This window comes from Mus caroli, chromosome 12 (genome assembly GCF_900094665.2).
Source record: "Mus caroli chromosome 12, CAROLI_EIJ_v1.1, whole genome shotgun sequence".
NCBI classification, from domain to species: domain Eukaryota; kingdom Metazoa; phylum Chordata; class Mammalia; order Rodentia; family Muridae; genus Mus; species Mus caroli.
The window spans coordinates 12,010,877-12,029,404 of NC_034581.1; positions in this window are offsets into that span (position 1 = coordinate 12,010,877).

Consider the following 18,528-nt stretch of genomic DNA (forward strand, 5'->3'; position numbering starts at 1 on the left):
ACACAGATGCATACACACATGCACACATACTCCTTCCACACACCTGCATACACACATGCACACATACACCTTCCACACAGATGCATACATACATGCACACACACACCTTCCACACACATGCATACACACATGCATACACACATGCACAGACACACACCTTCCACACAGATGCCTACACACATGCACAGACACACAACTTCCATTCTCTTCTCAATAGAGAAACCAGCACACAATTTTCATATTTTAGAAAACTTTATAATATAATTTTCCAGTGGTTTGATTTAATTATGAATGGGTCAGGTTTAGTTTTAAGGTAATGTATTTGAGATCTAGCCAAGATTTCTTGAGCTAAAAAACCAAACTACTACTACTACTATGTGGGTCCCCAGTTGTGGGGAGCGGGTGTGGCAGCAGTCCCAAGAAGGCACCAGGGACTGCAGCTAAGTCGTATGACTTGCACCTGACTTCCTCATATAAACCAGAAACATCTTGAGAGCTGCGCAGGTGTACCAGGATACCGGTAAATCCATTTTGATGGAGATATGCCCCTGCTGCCCTGATTAGCTGAAGCTGTGTGCCTGGTGAGGTGGCATGGCCTGCTGTGCGTGGATGAGAACTGAGAGTATTTAAGAGTGAGAGGCCCAGGGCTCGAGGGGAGATATAAACAAGAAGAAACAGGACTGAATAAACTGCTGTTAGAAGGACTGGTGATCGTGTAGTTCTTGCTGGTTGAGAGCGGACGCAACACCCAGTCATGGGGAAAAAGGGGGGGTGGGAGAGATGACCCACATCCTGCCAGAGCTCTGGGTGGACAGACTGTGGGGGACTGCCACACACTCTCCACACCACCCAGTTGGGTGTCTGGCTGTGGGAAGCCATGGAACCCCAATTTGCGGGGGGGGGGAGGGTGGAGAGGGAGCAGTCCAGAGTCCCCGGGCCTCACAGAAGTCAGGGACAACAGGTTCTGGCTCTTGGATGTCACTGGACACCTTCAAAGATCTGAGAATGGGTAGGGAGCCCTGGTGGCTCAGTCTGCCCCAGGGCCAAAGGGGAATGGGACAGTGGGAAAAGGCTGTGGGTTATTCCCACAGAGGCAAGAGTCTGGCCTCCTGGTGGGAGGTTAGATGCAGCCCTTTAGGGAAAGATCTATTCCATCGTTCTAGCACAGCAGGTCTTGATGAGCAGAGACATCCATGATTTTAGAGCTTTACTTTAGAAAACAGGGGGGGGGGGGAGAAGGAGGGCGGGAGGTAAGAGAAGAGACAAGAGAAGCAAGAGAGGGAGGAGGAGCCAAGCAGCCCCTTTTATAATGAGCTGGGCTAACTTGCTGTTGCAGGGTAACTGTGGGGAGGAGCATACCTGGCTATTGTCAGGTAACTGTGAGGGTGGAGTCTGGACAGCCTACATGACTGAAGGCCACAGAATGATGGAGTTGAGGACCATGGTGTCAAACGTTTATCTGGGGTCATAGCTCACTGTTCTGTCCCTTGTAGGATTTCTATTGGGTCTCCGGAGTAAGCCTTGCTCGACCAGAACACAAACTGCCTCTTGTAGTCCTACACTACTACAAATACTCCTCCTCCTCCTCCTCCTTTTCTTCTTCTTCTTCTTCTTCTTCTTCTTCTTCTTCTTCTTCTTCTTCTTCTTCTTCTTCTTCTTCTTCTTCTCCTCCTTCTCCTTCTCCTTCTCCGTCTTCTCTCTTCCCCTTCTTCTCTCTCCTCCTTCCTCCCTTGCCCCCTTCCTCTTCCCCCTTGTTTTCTCCACTCTTTCCTCTCTATTCTTAAATTCTGCATTTTCCTGTAGAAATGAGGAAAACTGTCTTCACTGTGGCATTTTCTCTTTCATTTATTCCCCAGTCATGATATATCCAAAGTTTGTATCTATGGTCTGTCTACGTAGAACAACAGAAGGCTCTATACCAAGTAGCTGAAATTATTTCCAGATTATATCCAGGAAGAAACCACCAAAGTCACCTGAAAAATTGCAACCAGAAAGATGGAGTCTTTAGGCTAAATTGACAATTTCTGGCTTTTTGAAGTTCATGTGTGTAAAGTAGGAAAGGAAATCAATCATTGGTGATATTTAGTCACAGAAAACATTTCTATTGGAAAAATTGAGAACGGTACAATATTTTTCTGGGAAGCTGATTCCTTTGCAAACAAACAAACAAACAAACAAAACCCAAAGGAAACCATAAGTACTATTTCAGGTGGAACTGTTCATATAAGGAAAACATACGATTATCTCCAGAAAACAACATGCAAGAAGTTCTCAGGAGCCAAAAGGAAAATATCTTCCAGGGCTTAGAGAGATTGATCAGTGGTTAGGAGCACTGAATGTTCTTCCAGTATACCTGGGGTTTGGCTCCCAGCACCCACATCGCAGCAGACACCGTTCTATAACTTTAGGCATGGGAATCTAAAGGCCTTTTCTGGCCCCAGCATCCATGTGGTACATAGATATGAATGAATCCAAAATACACAAGCACATGAAATATTCTCTAAAGGAGAGTTCAATTTCACATCTTAAAAAATTAGAAATGATTGGGATTTTTTTAAAAAATGTGTGTATTTTTCCAGGCACAAATTTGAATTGTATTTTATCAAAAAAGAATTGTACCTTGGAAAAATGATGTTTCTTAGAACTGAGTGAAGAACACTGGACATATTAGGACAACTATTTCCATTGCCCACTGGAAATAGACAAGTGCTCTCTGTTTTCAGGGTAAACCGGTGTGTAGTAGATTGTATGAAACACAGCACAGGGAGGGCTCTGGATGAAAATTTGGAAAGTTTGCAAAGACTGGTGAGGCCCACCCTTATCTTTCTCTGTTTTCATAGAGAAGGCTCCTGTGATGATAACCTTGACTACTAATCTGACTGGGTGTATAATCCACACCTTTCTGTAGGGTCTTTGAAGACATTTCCAGAAATGATTAACAGAGGAGAGAAGCCCTCCCCTGAAAGGGTGGTACATTTCCAAAGCAGACCAGATAGAAAGATGGCCACAGGAAAAGCAATGCAGCTGGTTTACCTGGGCTTTTCTCTTGCCAATGAGCATATCTATCCTGCTGCTGCTGTTACATCTTTTGCTACCTTCAAGAGTCCAGATGGGTCATCCTTCCAACACACTCTCAAGACCAGCATCTGAGTAGGACAGCTGAGGCATTCAGCCTCATGAAATGAGCAGCTACTGTTTCTCGATTCTCAGTGTGCAGCTGACCTCTGTTAGGGACTAGCAGGTCCCTAACATTTAAACTATTCTAATAAAGACTTTATATTTATAGTATATATTCAGTCAATGTATGCTCAGTACACACCACACACACACACACACACACACACACTCATTCATTCATTCATTCATTCATTCATTCAATTGATTCTGAGACTCTGAAGAACCATAAGACCTTTGAGTTTCTGACCACAGAGATTGCTGCCTGTTCTGTAACTTCTAGGTTCCTGTGTACCACCAGACCTCTCCTGATCAAAACATGTTTAATTTCTTTTGCATGTAGATTCCTTAGCAATTTCTTTATATTCCTTAGTCATTAATCATTTCAAGCAACATATTATGAAAACAAAAGGGTCATTTTGGCAGATGCTCTCAATATTTATTCTTCTTCTGCAGTCTTTTCTAGCCAAGTCAGCAGGGAATGATGGTGAACTTTTAGGTAGTTTTGTGAAGAGTGAACATGACAGCTGAGGAAAGAGAATAAGAGAGAATATCAAAAATCTCATGACAGTTTTTGTGTGAGAAGCAGAACAATTGTTTTGAATAAGATACCGGGGAAGTGTCCACAGAAATCTCTCAAGGAAGAAGTATGTCAGGGAAGCATTGAGAAGGCTGCTGATGATCCGAGGAAACCCAAAGTGTTCAAAATGTGGCTTAATAAGAAGTGAGCAAATTGTTCTCATTTTTTTTCAAATAAAATTGAAAACATTTCCATGGCTACAAGTAAGAAAGGATTTTATAAACAGGGACTGAAAGGCATTTACTGTAGGGAAAAGGAAATTTAATTAATTGCTTTAGCAAAAGAATTCTGTTTATTTAGAGATCTCATTAAGAGAACCAAATGTCAAACCCCAAATTAGAAAGAACCCATGTTTTATCTCCGTCTGACTTCACTTCTAGATACTTTATGTTCTTTGGTAAATACCAGTTTTTTCCCTAACTGACTATTGATCTTGAAATTAACTACATTTGGATAGTTTGTTTCAAGCAACTCTGTTGAACTTGTATTGATCCTTGAGATTGATCCTTGGGATCATTGTTATTTTATGATACAACTATATCATAAAAGCTTTGCTTAATCTTTAAGAAAACATTTTTGGTTTTGCTGTTTTCTTACTTTTCTCTAAGGGCTATTGACCTCCAGAACTAAGCAAATGAGGACACTCAGTCTGTCCCTGTCAAGCATACGTCTGGGAGGACCTCCATTGCTAATCACTCTCAAGGTTCAGATCATTCTCCCCTATGCTTAGCTCTGCTATGAATTTGTCCTTTCAAAAAGAACTTCTGTGCTGGAGATGCAGCTCAGTCTAACATGAACAAAGGTCTGAGTTCAATTTCTAGAGACACATAAATTTGGTGTAATGATCCATTCCTATAATCATAGCACTTCTCATCTAGATGCAGAAAGATCAGAAATTCAAGATCATCTTTAACAACTTTGCTATGGATGGATTTTGAGGCCAACCTGGGCTACATGAGATCTCATCCCCCCCCCAAAAAAAAAGTTGTTACTGAAATTAATATGACTTTCCTCTTTTACTATGTCATTGTAGATTGTCCAACCTAAATGGGTTTGAATATCAATGAAATTTGTGTAGTAATAGAAATGATTCCACCATGGGTATGATGGATATTGTTTGCATTTTCTGTGTGTTTGCACTTACTTGCTTATTCCTTACTGTTCTACAATGTTGAAAATCATTAGTAGCTTTGGAGGGGGAAAGTATATTTTACTACTCTGTCTTTGAACAAATAGCACTCTAGTTTTCTCCCTCACTTCCACTTGATATCTCCAGGGTTTCACTGAGTACAAAATAATGACCAGATTGCTCATTTCTCTTTGCAGCTAGATGTGGTCCTTTGATCATATTCTAACAAATAGGAAAAAAGTAGAAGAGTTGTTTGAAAACAAGCAATATCCTAAGTATAAGCTGCTAACAATGTAGTCTAGTGAACTACATTAGTATTCAATATCATTCACAGGATCATCTCCACAAGAGTCAGAAATGCCTCAAATTTGAGTGACAATGAGTGAGCTTGAATGCATATAAAAAGTAAATGGAAGCTTATAGAAATATTAACAAATTGTGGTTTGGTATTGAACTTGGACAGAACCAGACTACAGAGACTTTGTGTCTCTGTTCTCTTCGTGTTTCTTCTCTTGCACTACACTTCAGAAAGTCTTCCTTCATGTGTCAAAGAGCTTGTGAGCATTTGGTAATTATGATTCTGGAGTTGAGACACTTCATGAGTAGAAAATCAAAGCCACTGAATATAATAACTTTCAGATTAGTGAGGAGTCCATTTCTGGGCCAGAATTCTTTGCTCTAGAGGAATATGGCTTATTCAAATCATATGTGGCTTTCACAAGAAAAATAATTCCCCAAGAAGAGGGGTACTTAAGAGTTTCCCAAAAGTGAAAACAGTAAGTGTTTTAATGCAGACTTTCTGGGCACAGGTAATATGATGGTTCAAGTGAAAAGACCTGCAACTGAAGGCAGACCCTAATCCCAGGGCAGATCCCTCTCAAATAGACCTACATAGCAGTCAATCTGACTAGAGACCATGCTAGTACCTGGCTCTTCTTTCACCTAAGATATGGACTACTTATACACATCACAAAACTCCCTCCAGTTACAGGCCTGGGCTTCTGCCTCCAATGATTTCTTTGCAACGAACATCAAAAGGTAGCCAAATCCCCCAGAGAAAGAAAAAAGGTGTCTCCCTCTCTCCCTCTCTCCCTCTCTCCCTCTCTCCCTCTCTCCCTCTCTTTCAAATTTGCTCATCTACTCACAGGGACATCTCTCAGTGATCTACATTAGATCTTTCCATACTGAAATAACCATAATATTCTCACTTTACTTTTCTTTGTGCTTTCTTTGGTGGTATTTAAACTTTTCTTTTTATGAGCCTTTAGGCTTTAACTCAGACTTAAGTGCATATCTGAATCCCTGTGGCAACTACAAATATAAAGAGTAGAAAAACAATACATTTGTCTTCCAGCAGCTCGTCAGAGACTTGGGGAATCACTTCTTTTCCATTTTCCCATGACATCATTGTGCGAGTTCTCCCATTTCAGAGTGTTTGTCACATAGGATTCATTCAGTGCTTAGGAACTGATTGAAAACACTTTTAAAAGATGAGAAATGGAATAGCTTTAGTTCTAGCTTATTGTTGCAATCCTAGGACTCTTGAGGTTAAAGCAGAAAGATCATAAATTAGAAATCAGTGTGGGCCAAATCTTGAGGCTAGCCTGTGCTATAGTTACTCTGTATTCCATAAAGAACAAAATAGATGGAAGGTAGGAAGGATGGGAGGAAGAAAGGAAGGAAGGAAAGAAGGGAAAAAAACCAATAAAATTGAGAATTGTGTTGTAGCTCAATGGTAGATTACATGGTTAATATGCACAAGGATTTAAATGTCAGCTAATTAAAAACAAATCCAAATAGAGTCCTCTTCCTATCTTCCTGTGGTCTTGTCTCAGAGACCCATGAATTGTTGATAGCAAGATGACTTTAAGAAATGCCACAATTGGGCATTTTGCCTCTAACTTAAAACCACAGCTGTGACCAGATGGTCAAATCTAAGCTATCAGGTACAGTGAAAATGTTCTTCACTTGCCCTCTTGGCTCTATTTTGAGTGCTCATGGAGACCATTGCTTTCAGTGACAGGGCAAGAGAAGTTAAGAAACTCAATGTCCCAGTGATTGGTGCTTCTGTAGATTCTCACTTCTGTCATCTGGTATGGATAAATATAGCCAAGAAACAAGAGGCTCTTGGATAATCCTCTGGTATCAGATCCCGAGCATGCCATTGTTCAGGATTACAGAGGCTTAAAGGCAGGTGAAAGTTTCCCTTTATTATTGTTGATAATAAAGTTATCCTTCCCAAGATCACTAAAAGTGTACATGAGATGCAGAGATTAGTTCCAACTCCCTGACACACATGATGAAGGGTGCCAAGCTGGCTGGAAATCTGGTAGTGATAACATCAAGCCTAATGTCAAGAAGAGCAAAGAATATTTTTCTAAGCAGAAGTGAGCACTGGCTATTTTTATGCCAGACTATATTGGGCAGCCCTGGCAGTAAAAGAACATGCTATGTACTTAGTGCTTAAACACAAAATGTGATGTGATTCAAGACACATCTTCCCTTCAGGGTTAGGGCGGGGGGGGTGGCCCTTTCTTGTTCTACTGGAAATGGACTCAGGTGTTTTGTGGGGCAATCACCTGATGTACCAGTAGCAGAACATCGGATTATTATTCTTTTGTAGTAACAATTCAACTTGGATGGAGAAAAAAGGAAATAAATCCAAATAAAGATACAAACAAGGAGAGAATCAAACAATGTCTTCTAAGATACCCATACTGACACTAACACCGATATAGTCCCAAAACTCAATTGCATAGCTTTCACCTTGGCCTACCTTTTCTTTCAACCACACATCAAATACCCCAGGCTGAACACTGATAGTTCAGGCATCAGAGAAGGCCAGGTTCCAGCCATGTGGCCATCTACTTACTTCCAGCCACAGCTCTCGTTCTGACACTGAAAATTTATAGCCTTAATATTTGAAAATATAAAATATAAGATATATATTTCCAAAGCCTGCAGTTTAGACATATGCTTTTAATTGTAAGAAAGCTATTTGGTAGAGAGTTTCCAAGGGCCTCAAAACCCTTGTAGATACTGTGGAAATGTTAAATTACTTCCACAACAAGAAGTAAGACCAATGACCTGAACAGAAAGTCCTCCATCCTCACACGCACCTCTTGAATGTCACGATAATACCCTGTGACTTGAAATTACATTTCAGCTCAGGAATACAAAGCATAGTTTCCTGGTATTGGAAACAAGCCTTTTCCCCCCCTGCTTGTCTAAGCAAAAAAAAAAAAAAAAAAAAATAGGTTAACATTCTTGAGAATTCCATTTTTTTTTTTGAGAGCCTGAGGCAAAGTTGACATTGCAATGAAATCAGAACAAATATTCGAAAAGATATATGCACTTGGGATGAGAAAAATGTCTTTGTCCAATATTTTATAGGAAGGACTCAAAGCAAAGTGAAGAGTGCACACAAGAAGGTGGCGTCACACATATATTTGCTTTAGTAATTCTGTGTATAATGAGACCAGAGGTCCATATACTTTTGAATTGATAGCTGTATTTAATGTACTTTCTGATTTGTGGTTTCTAAGCACTAAGGTCTTTGGTAGGCAAAGTTCTCAGACAAATGAGTTTGAATATTGCTTGGGCTGGGGACCAATTGATATGTGTTGATTTGTCTTGCATCTGCCCTGGAGAAGTGCAACTGTGTGCCAGTTGCTTGCCCAGTCACAGCATTAGAGTAGGGAGGATAAAAGGAGAGACTAAATGATTCAAGTTAGGTTCTAGGCAGCATGAGCTGCCATATCTGCTACTTCTGTAGATTCCAGTAAGAGACAGGGGCCATGGTCAGCTGACAAATTTTAGCACCCACTGTGTTTATCTAACTTACATTTTTTTTGAGATGGGTCTTAGTACATATTAAGTGCATATAACCCAGGCCACTCATGAATTAATAACACATATACCTACTTCATTCTTCCAAGTACTGATATTATATGTACACACCACCCTGGTACTTATATTATTTTAATTAATACAAGAATTGTTGGTGTAGTTTAACCAACTCACTGTACAGAGGACACTTATTTCTGAAGGGGCCATGACATCTTATTTATAGTCCCTGCAGCTGGTATTTTGCAACCCAGGGATTTAATTGTAAGAATATACACCCAGTACTCTCTCTCTCTCTCTCTTCACTGTTCATCCTTTTACCACTGACAAAGAAGCCCATTTATTATGCCATCTTAGCTTGGCTATTCATTTACATTGTTCCAAGAAACTAGAGATATGATCAGTGTGTTCTAAGCTATTGTTATCAGTAGAGAAGGGCCTTTATAGAGTAGCTAATTTTTTTCACTATTAAAGAAAAGCACACAGAGATGAAGTAAAGCAAGTCCCCATTTCTAAAGCTGTGAGGTGATGGCTCAGAAGAACCCATGGCTTCTATAGTCTAGTATTTACCACAGTGTTCTAAACTCCTGACTTTTGTTCTCTGCCAGATCTGCCCACATAGGCTGAATCTCCTTCTTTAACTGTGCTTCTCAGGGAATCAATATCCATTTGCTTACTGAATCAGTGAATAAAACTCTGACTGAATGGAATCTCCCTTCTCGGGAAGATCTGGTTTGTTGATGGTAGCAGTGCGTAGTGGGTGGGGAGTTCCTGAAAGCCAGAAGACAGGTTGATAGAACTGTATAGAGATTAAAGGATTCAGAAGAAAGAAGGGATGGCGGAAGACTTGTTTTGAACAACAGCATTGTAAAGCAAAGCTTAGATATAACCTTAGATGATATTTCCAGTGGGGTACATTGGAAGAAAAGGGAAATGGAAAGAAGAAATATGTACTTGCAGTCAACCCTTAATATTTTATCTCAATTGATAGCTGTCATAATACTTAAGTGCAAGTAGCTTATCATTGTGGAGTAGAAAAAGCTGAGGCTAAAAGGTATAAATAATTTGACACTATGCAGTATATTGAGGAACTAAGATTTGAATAAATGGCTAATGTGCACCAAATTGATGTTCTCCCTACCAATTCACATTACCTCTTACCTTGCTCAAGATGAAGGAAGAAAAATGGAAGAGCTAAATTCTGGAAATGGAAAGGTTACAGTAGAAATCAGAGGATCTTGCAGCCACTGATCACATGTGGTCGTAAATGAGAAGAAGAGAGCTACAACTGAGCATGCCAGACTGGAGTTCTTGTCTTTATGCGCTTCAGGACCTATGACCAGGAAGTGGTACCACCCACTTTTAGAAGGAGTCTTCCCATCTCAATTGACATAATCAAGATAATCACCCATGGAATGCTTAGAAGCTTGTCTTATTGTTCCTGTCAAGCTGACAGTACTAACTATCAGGGGCAGTTACTAGACCATCTTTGGTTCTAGTTCTGTGATACTTATTATTGTAGGGAAAAAAATGCTAGCTGAACAGTCATTTAGTCCCCTAACTTGAGCAATTGGCTTAAGTGTGAGTAAGAAGTGTCTGTGTGATTCATCTATCTCCCAAGCTTAAGTGGTCCCATCTGTCCCTTCAGCACACTTGGCACTGCTTCATATGGTAAGGGCCAGGCTTCCCACCCAAGACCTCAGTCACTGTGTTTGCATTTAGTGTTGTGGCTACAAAGCTTCAGTTGGAATTCCTCCTCAATCGTAGCTCCTGCGTTTGTGCAGGGCAAACATCTGTATCATCTGGAATTTTACAGGTCACAGAAGCTTAGTTTGCATCAGTACCACATAAGATTTGGATGAGCCAATGACATCCGGCCTAAAGATGGCCAGAGATCCATGAGATGCAGTCATTGATTGGGGTCTTCCAAATGTTACCAATACAGCCCAGATGACACCAAGCACGGAGTGATAATGAAGAACACCCTCAAATGACTCAAACTGCCTCTGCTTGGTTGATTTAATAGTACTATAAAGGAAGTGTGCTGTGATCCACATGTTTGTAATCTAGGAATACATTCTGAAGTGATCCTTTCTTTCAAAAATTATTTTTAAATAATTCCTTCTAGTCCTTTAGAAGAATGAATACTTTGTTGGGAAGAGAACAAGAAAGAGAGGAGAGTAGGCAAGGGAGACAGGTACAGAGAAACAGAGACATACACACAGGAAGACACACAGACAGACAGACACACAGAGAAAGACTACTTCCTCATGCAAAGAATAAGCCTCACATAAATACCAGCAGTTAAGTAGGGATTTACGACAATGCTGTGAAATAATGATACTACTAAAGACCCAGTGAAACCCGAAACTTCAGAACCCCATGCTTAATCATGATCAGCCCACATAAGACAAGAATGACCCTGTCTGATCTCTGTGTGGGCTTAACTGTACCAACTCATTCTATTACCACAATTTGACCATCTTTCTACAAAAATTTAATCCCAAAACAAAATGAAGCATAAAGTGTCAAAAATCCAAGGCTGATACATATGCTCAGGCTCCATGTTTCAGCATTTACCAGCTGGAAGCCTGTCTTTGAAGAACATGGAGAGTATAATCTACAACTGTATTTCTGCAAGTGCCTTAGACAAAGCACTCTCCCTCCTTGGCTACTGGAGTCTGAAGTGTACATCTGTTCCTGATGTAGAGCCTGGGTTTATAGAAAGTCTGTGCAAAGCAAGAGTTGGCTGCTATAGAACTATCAAAACTCTAATTAGGTAAATCACTCAGAAGCACACAACTCCCTGGGAGCTGTTAAATGGTTTTGGAAAGTGTGATCTGCCTGGCACAGGAGCAATGCATGACTTGCTGTGGTATGATTTGCATTGGATTATTATATTCAAGTTTCAACTTCCTTTTCACTAATTATAGAGATTGTCTAGTCTATGGTAACATATGAAGCCCTACCTCATAAACTTCCATTCAGCCTACTGAATTATACTTCAAATGCTTATTCTTTATCCTAATGTTTATTCATTATTTTTCATATTTATTTTCAACTGTGTCTATCCAGCAAGAATACGACCTAGCCCAATCTTCATGTTCTGTAGGAATGGAAACATCTTTTTCACAAGCAAAAACAGTAAGTAGAAACTATTAATTTTGAGACACATGTGTTAGTCAGGTCTATTTCCACATAAGACATCAAAAATCATTATAATAAGGTCAGAATCTACACAGCAGTTTTCCATCTTACAACATCTCCAAGATTGAAAACAAAACAACACAGCAGGGTTACAGTAACAGCGAGTCTTCAAGTGGTCACCACAAATTCAGCACAGACCCACTGGACTAAGCCTACTCTGAAAGATGAAGGCAGCAGCAGCTCTCATACAGAGGCTATCCAGCATGAGACACAGTGGTGGGTGTGCATATAAAAGGATGAACAGACCATTAGGATGAAAGGAAGAATAATACAGGAGGTGCTCTGACTGCTGAAACCCCAATGTTCCCCTAAAACTTAATTTCATTTAAGAAAGTTACCTCTACCACTAGAAGTCATGACAGTGAATAATCCACATACCTTCTAAAGATATTTTAGCATCACTCTTGATAACATGAATGTCAGCCTCTGAAGATCACTTGAGCTTTTAAAGCAAGGCAGGTCTAGGGTCAGATCAGAGTTCAACGGCAATGCTGATTACCCTCCAAGGTCATGTCTGAGTAGGAAGAAGGTATTAACACTTGATTTGGAAAATGAGTGCCTAGGACCAAAAGGCGAACTCAGGTAAGGCAGCAGAAGATAATTTAAAAGAGAAAAGTAAGACACAGGATTTCAACCTAAAATGAAGTTAACTAGGAGAGAAATAGAGAAAAATATAGATAAGAAAAGGAGGCAGAGAGAAAAGAAATATGTAAAGAGGAGAAAATAAAAAAGGAGAGAAACTTACTTCCTCAATGTCTAACTGAGCCACGCACCTGCAAGAAAAGCACTCTGTGCTCTCAAAGGGAGATTCCCATGTCTGGTTTCCAAACACATGATTTGTGTTTAAATATCAGTAAAATGCCCACACCAGACAAACATGATCACTTCCACTCATGGGGAGTCCCTGCAACCCAAGGCAGTGTGTTCTGTCAACAGTCAGTCAGTTAGTCAATGGGAGGGAAGAAAACCTGCCATTTGCCCCTTTCTCTTGGACAGAAAAAGAGATGACTGCTACTTGTTGGTGATTTGTTTGCTACAAGAGGAAATGCTCTTGGGAGATGGAGTCCACCTGGTTCGTGGTTACAGTAATTCCCAAAGGGAAGTCAGTGTAATTCTACTTTCTTTTTCTTTTTAAAATTTTATTATTAGATATTTTCTTTATTACATTTCAAATGTTATCCCCTTTCCTAGTTTCCCCTCTGAAAAACCCCTATCCCCTCCCCCCTTCCCCTGCTCCTCAACCCACCCACTCACATTCCCAGTCCTGGCTTTCCCCTATACTGGCATAGAACCTTCACAGGACCTAGGGCCTCTCCTCCCATTGATGACTGACTAGGCCATCCTCTGCTACATATACAGCTAGAGCCACAAGTTACACCATGTGTTTTCTTTGATTGGTGTTATAGTTCCAAGGAGTTCTGAGGGTGCTGGTTAGTTCATATTGATGTTCCTTCTATTGGGACTTCAGTCCCCTTCAGCTCCCTGGGTATTTCTCTGGCTCTTCATTGGGGACCTTGTACTCCATCCAATGGGTGACTATGAACGTCCACTTCTGTGTTTGCCAGCCACTGGTAGAGTCTCACAGGAGACAGCTATATCAGGCTCCTGTCAGTAGGCTCTTTCTGGCATCTGCCTAGTGTCTGGGTTTGGTGGTTGTTTATGGGGTAGATCTCCAATGGGGCAGTCTCTGGATGGTTGTTCCTTCAGGCTCTGCTCTGCTGTTCCCCGTTCTAAGAAGGAACGAAGTATCCACACTTTGGTCTTCCTTGTTTTTGAGTTTCATTATAACCTGACTCCCCTAACTGCAATCCCTTAATGTATACTATCTTACTTCTATTTTATTTTTACTTCTGTCTTACTGATATTAACAATCACTAAAAATTGTGATTTTTGTCCATTTTATTTAAAAAAATTTCCCAAGTTTCAAAGGATGCATTAATACAACTTTTCACAGAGCCCAGGAGATCTAAGAGTGACAAGAAAAAGATGCCATTAGCCTACCTGATCCTTTGGAGCAGAACCCAGGCACCTGGCTGCTAACAAACATAAAACTATAATAACCTTGGCATTGCTTCCTTGTGGGTGGTGGAACTCTGAGATTGTGGTTATCATCTCTGTTAGTAGTGGACTTTGCAATCTAATAGAACTGATAATAAAGATGTAAAAAAAAAATCGTCCAAATAAAGCCTTGTCTCACCACGAATTTCCAGTTCTGGGTCTTCCCTCTCTCCTGCTTTGGTCATGGGGATTACTAAGCCAACTTTTTTTCTGTTGGAAGACGGAGTGTACAGATCCTACATGATCAAGGTCCTTGTGGCTCCCCACAGTTGAATAGAAAATATTCAATTCTTTTGTGATCCAGATGTTAAGAGTTTAATCTCTGGATGAAAATGGCCTCAGCACAAGCTAGCCATTTCCTTCAGGGAGTATCACAAGATTGCTGGATCTCAGATTATCCTAGTCATCTTCTGGTTGCTTCTCTGAGTTTTCTTTCTGGGGATTTATGAATTATACAGTAGCAATACATTGCAACCGCCTCACTTTGCCTTGGGGCTTCAGAAATCAAGGTTACAGCTCTTTTTATTTTCTGGAGACAGATGAGTGAAAATCATCTTGAGGAGGAGGAAAAGGCCTTTGCATTGAATTTCATCCTCTAGCATAGCCCAAGCTCTAAGGTTCACATGCAATCAAAATGGCCTCTTATGGCAACATTGTCTTTGATCCCAAAGCTAATCTCCTGAGGAATTTTTAAATCCACATTTTATACATGAGAGAATTCTCCACAGCTATTGAGGTAGAGGGGGTTAAAGCATGTATCCAGGGCCTTAGAAATCTGATTTAAAGTTGTCTGCTGCTGTCATCAGCTATCAGGCTAATGTGAAATTGCCTGTGAACTATTCTGTGGCTGTTAATTGTATTTCTAGCTACCCAAGATATTCTGAAAAGCACAATACAGACATGTACCTCTGTAGCTTCAGCAGAGTCTCGGAAAATAATTGCCTATATAAATGATGCTTGAAAAGTAATTTTGTCTTATATTGAACTGAGTCCTGTTGGATCAAGAAGAATCAAATCTACATCCTCCATTGATGAGGCTATTAATAGCTTCATTTTGTGCAAACCAAGCTGGCATCCCACACTAAAACCACATGATCACTGGTCTTGAAGAATTATCATGAATGACCACCATCTCTTGGACCTCTGAAGTGACTGACAATCCTCCTTCTCACGATTTTTGGAGAGCATACAAGAAAGTACCATGGCTTTTTAGTCTGAGAGGCTTGGATAAAAACTTTCACTCTACTGCACTGAACCATCCAAAGATGGGCAAATTACATAACTGCTCTTTGCATTTTTTTAATCATAATAATATCACTTACCTACAGGCAGTTGGGTGATTTAATGGGAACCCATAAGTTTAACCTAATGTACTCTACTTTATTTTTCAACTTCCTTTGCTTCCATTCTGTTCCACCTGTGAAGTGGTCTTAGTGTTCATCTAACTAGAGCATCAAACAAGCTTTAAACTGTTGGATTCCATCTAAATTTTTCTCTCTCATCTTGTGTAGTTACCTTTGCTGGATACAATATAATGTTGAAAGTAGAAAAATCCCTGGGTATGGGAATCTATGCCTGCAATCATAACACTTAGAAGAGGAAGATCAGAGAATCACTGCAAGTTTGAGTCTTAAATGGACTACATACTGAATTCCAGGCCAGTGAGGGGTGCATATTAAGAACCTCCTTGAAAAGTGAAACAAGCCAAAGTATTTGGTGCTTAGGGCTTAGAAGTTGGAGTAGAGAGTCTGCTAAGGTAGAATTCAAAGTTAGTTTAAGTATTTTTAATTCCCTCATGCCTCTGTACAGCTTTCTGTTTGTTTGTTTGTTTGTTTGTTTTGTAACAGATAGTTCATAGTTTATTTCAAGTCTCAATTGCTGAGTTATAGAAAGAGGGAAAGCACACCTAGTCTGTAACATGGTAAGACACAGATTCAGTCCCAAGACACTAAACTAAAAGATAAAATAAAAATGTAAAATAGAAAGGAAGGGGAAGATGAGGAACAGAAAGCATAGAGGAAAAGAGAGGAAGACAGGAGGAGAGGAGGAAAGAGCAGAAAGACAGGAAGGGAGGTAGGCAGGGGTGGGGGTAGCATGAGTTACTGCATACTCCCCTCTTATTAGGACACTGCCAAAGCCAATGTCAAATGTTCATATCACATTCAAACTGGAAACTGAGCATGGTGCCTCATACTTGTCATCTCAACACACAAGAGACTGAAACAGGAGGATTCCTGTAAGTTTGAGACCAGTCTGGTCTCCATAGAGAGTCACAGCCCAGACTGAGCCACAGTGTGAGTTAAATAAAATCAAATTTTTAGATCTTATGCAGATAGAAAAGGAAACCAGAATAATGAAAATTAAAGAGTAAAACCGAGGAAGCAAGGATGCTCCCACCTTCCTGATGTATGAACCGGAACAGAAGAATTATTAAATCACTATAAGGAGTCATTGACTCACACTGATTTTATGGATTGAAGTTTAATAACAAAGGATAGTGTCTGGGGCTGGGATGTAGCTCAGTGTAGTCAGCACGATCAATCCCCCGAAGCCCTAGTCTCTAACTCAAGGCTGAGGGAGAGAAAACTGAAAAAAAATAAAGAGAGGAGAAGATGGGGAGACTGAGGACGAGACAATGGGAAGAAGGGAAAGAAAGGAGCTGGGGGTAGAAGACCAAAAATGGAGCCAGTTCCCTATTTCAGCTCTAAAACTGGGCAATAGAATTTTAAAATAGACTCACTTACAAAGCTATTTCAAATACATATCACTGACCCTTGGACTCAACACAACTCCAAACAAATTACCTGGAGAAATTTTGTGAAAAGGAATGAGCTAACTCCTATGTTATATAGAAATGTAAATGACCACGAACACAAAATATTGATGAGCAAAAAGATCAGAAAGATCAACCAGGGTGCATTACCAGATGTGGATAGTTCTACACAGCTGCTGTAATTAATCAGTGCAGCCCATGGACTGTGAGCTGACTAAGAGAGCAATGGAACAGAAAAGAGAGCTCCGACGAAATAAGCTAACACACCTTCAGTGATTAATTTATGACCAAAGAACCTTGGATTTTTGACTCCAGAAAAGGTTTAGTTTTAAACAGAGTGTTTGTTAACTGTAAAGCCACATTAAATAAAACCTGTCTTAGGCTTTACTCTCTACACAGAAACAAATGCCAGATGGATAATACACAGGATGTAAGAGAACAAATAGAATGCCTAAGTAGTTATGGAATATAATAGCTATGAATTAATAACTGCATTTACTCACAGATTTGCAAAGACAATAAATTAAATCTAAGCAAAACCAAGAGCCACTTGGATATATATGGATAATATATACATATGGATAATACATTCATATAATGTATAGAAAAGAGAGGACTCAGAATACACATCTAAATGATTCCAGAAAAGCAATAAAAACCATAATGTGAGTGCTTAAATTAATAAGAAAATATAGTGATGTTTGTTATAGTAAAGATCAGTACAACCATGATGAAAACTATTAGGATGTACCTACTGACCCTTTGAATAGCCAGTATCTTGTTAGTTGGTTAGTTAGTTAGTTATGATCCTAATAAACAACAACAAAAAAATCCTTGCTTACTTATAACAAAAGACTATCCTAGAATGCATTAAATGTTATTTCAAAGCACCCAAGAAAAGAAACAACACAAAATTCCGTGAAAGATACAAGGTGCCAACAGAGAGGGGTTACTGTGACTATCTGCTGAAGAATGAGCTCTGGTCCTGAAATGTGAATAAATGGTATTATAAAGAACACAGTGACAGGAAAGAGAGCATTTATATTTATAAAAAGTTTAAGGGAATTGCAACTAACCTGTGATTCCAAAGATCATAAAGGCCTCTGTCATTTTTGTGGTGGCAATGCCTCAGAGCAAAACAGAAGGTGACTTGGGGGTTCTACATAATATTTTATACTGGTTGGATGATGGCTGTATGTAAATGTTTGTCTTAGACTGAAATATGACAAAGTAAATCTGCATAAAGCTTTTTGTAAGTAGAATGGACCACAAGACTGTCTATATGTAGATGACTCAATATATGACTTTATAGGACTCAGAAGACTTCCATTTACTTATAAGAAATTCATGAGCAATATTGGTACAGCTGAAGTCTCACAAGAATCCCTTGTCTTTAAGGACACTGCCATGCATGTATAGCTCTGAAATGCAAATGTATACAATTGCATAACTGATCACAGTTGCAGGATTTATGCAGGACAATTGTAGTTTGTGTCTCCCACCCTTCCCTCTGGGAATCCTCACGGTTGATAAGCTAATAAACAGTTTACCAAACTGTTTAGTATGGGATGGCAGCTAGACCCAGAAGGCTGGTTCCCATATCCCAGGCTTTGAAAGTTGTCACATTTAGCAGTTATGGAGCAGATCTACTTAGCTCAGCTATTTAACTTACACAGTAAACTTACAGCTAAATTTTAAACTTTAGCCACTGTGGATGGTGTCAAGGAAAAAAGGAAATGAATCTAAACAAAGGTTTCATTA